A 2,568-nucleotide genomic window follows, 5' to 3' on the forward strand; every position below is an offset into this window, starting at 1 on the left:
ACAATATGTTTGGAGAGAGGTCATAAGCAGAGCAAGAGAGACATACTTGGGATGTAATGTGCACTGAACATATTTACCCATAAACTCCATCTGTCATTTATCCTTTTCTTCCTCCTCTCATTCCAATTTGCCACTTTTATTCTATTAGACACTTTCAGTTCTATATCATTACAAATTTGCAAAAATAATCATTTCTCACTATGCTAAATCTAAAGAATACAAATGAGAATCTTATATAATATCTGTTTCTGAAATAGTCTTAATTTACTTAATAATGTTCACACAAATTGCATTCATTTTCCTAAAAGAGATGTAATTTCCTAATACTCTTCTGATGAATGAATTCTGGTATGTTGTATATATATAACATGTTTTCTTGATGCAATCATTTATATAAAGAATATAATTTGTTTCTATAATTTATCTATTATAGATAATATTCTAGTAATATTTGTGTGCAAGTATTTCTGAGACATTTTCAGATTGGGTCATTTGGGTAAGCTTTTTTAGCATGCAAATTGCTGTAAATGCATTTAATCACTTCATGTATATGAAAGAAAAGTGAAAATTCCTGTAATTTAGGAGTTTTAAAATTTTTAGCTCCACAGCCATCTGTAAATTGATGGAGGAGTGTCTATGTGTTAATTTCATTATTAATAAAGATACTGCCATGGCCCTTTAAGAGAACAGAAAATTAGGTAGGCAGAGTAGACAGAACAGAATGCTGAGTAGCAGGAGTTGGGAGACGCTTCAGGCAGTCGCCATAGTGAGTCTTCATGCTTTTCCTCTCCGAGATGGATGCAGGTTAAGATCTCTCCTGGTAAGCTACCCCTCGTGGTGCTATATAAATTATTAAATATGGGTTAAAGCAAGACATGAGAATCAACCAATAAGAAGCTACAGATAACGGGACAGTGGCCAGGCAGTATTTAAAAGAATACAGTTTCCATGTAATTATTTTGGGTAAAGCTAGCCGGGTGGCGGGACATGGCCCCGCCGCTTCATTCTACAATAAATAATTTTTTATTGAGGCAATAATGTATCATTGGAGTTGTTTTAATTTGAATTTCATGGGTGAACTAAGGACTTTGGTTGCAGGCCATAGAGAATTGATCTTGAACAGAATGGAAATTCTCCCTGCTGGTTATGTTTTCTACTGCAGGAAGGTACTGTGAAGCCTGCAGGGAGATAAATCCAGCACAGTACGTAGGCTTTGTAGACTACTCTATCAGCCTCCAGGTAAGAGGTACCAATTAGGGATTACTGTGACATGGTAAATAACTGCTTTCTTACTGGATTTGTGACTGCTCCACAGGAAAGACACTATCCAAGATAAACCTGTTCAAAAAAGCATGACTAGGAATGATATATCCCAAGTAGACCCTAGTTGTATTGCTAATGGTTATGTTGTCTAACTGCCTATGTATATATATATATATATATATATATATATACATATATACATATATATGTATATATATACATATATATATAATATGTATATGAGAAAAGATTAGAAGTTCTCATAATTTACAAGTTTTGAAATCCTTTTCACAACTACTAACTGTACATCTTTTGTCACAAGAGGAACAACTGTCTCTGGCTGAAGTCTCTTTGTAAACTGAGAGCTTATGTCTTGAAGTTACATCCACAGGTCTGCACAAGGCTTGGGGATATAGTATGGGTTTCATTTACTCAGACAAAATTAGAACTGGACTTTAGCATCCTCCTGCCTGATCCATGGTCCTCTACCTCTTTCTTCTAAAGCTGTTCTAGGACCTTCACTGTTCATGAATATGCAGATTACATGGTAAATATAGAGATATCCACACCCCAGAACAACATATGATCAGCATCCACTCGACAGTCACTGAGCACACAGGTCCTAACCATGGAGTGGGGCTAGATCATTCTCTTCCCCATGTCAGCAACTACAGGTAAAGGAGCATTCATGTTCCAAATCTGAATAGGAAACAGGGACAGAGGTGACAATCACACCTAAACTGTCTTTTCTCTACAGGTGTCCACTCCCAGGTACAGCTGCAGCAGTCTGGGCCTGAGCTTGTGAAGCCTGGGACCTCAGTGAAATTGTCCTGCAGGACCTCTGACGATATCACTGAGTACTATATTACCTGGGTGAATCAGAGGCCTACTCAGGGTCTGGAGTGGATTGGATATATTGATCCTGAAAATGGTAATACTGACTACAATGAGAAGTTCCAGGGCAAGGCCACACTGACTGCAGACACATCCTCCAACACAGCCTACATGGAGCTCAGCAGCCTGACTCCTGAAGACTCTGCGATCTATTACTGTGCAAAACACAGTGTTGCAACCACATCCTGAGCGTGTCAGAATCCCTGGAGGAGCAGGAAGTTGTCCTGGGACTGAGATGACAGAGATGATTAACCTAGTTTACACAGAAATAATCTAAGTGTCAGTTTTTCTGCTTCCTTCTCTATAAATAAAATTATGCTGATTGACATGTTTCTCTGTAGTAAAACACTAATGAAGGAAAACTGTGTTAATGCATAGTGACAGAATTATCTCTGGATTTGAAGAGACTTA

General features: G+C 37.7%; 1 pseudogene; it reads left to right on the forward strand.

Annotated features, from left to right (window-relative positions):
* The first annotated feature begins 1,891 nt into the window (after positions 1-1,891).
* LOC119819790 lies at positions 1,892-2,346 on the forward strand (annotated as a pseudogene).
* The last annotated feature ends 222 nt before the right edge of the window (positions 2,347-2,568 follow it).

Source organism: Arvicola amphibius, chromosome 7 (genome assembly GCF_903992535.2).
Source record: "Arvicola amphibius chromosome 7, mArvAmp1.2, whole genome shotgun sequence".
Lineage (NCBI taxonomy): Eukaryota > Metazoa > Chordata > Mammalia > Rodentia > Cricetidae > Arvicola > Arvicola amphibius.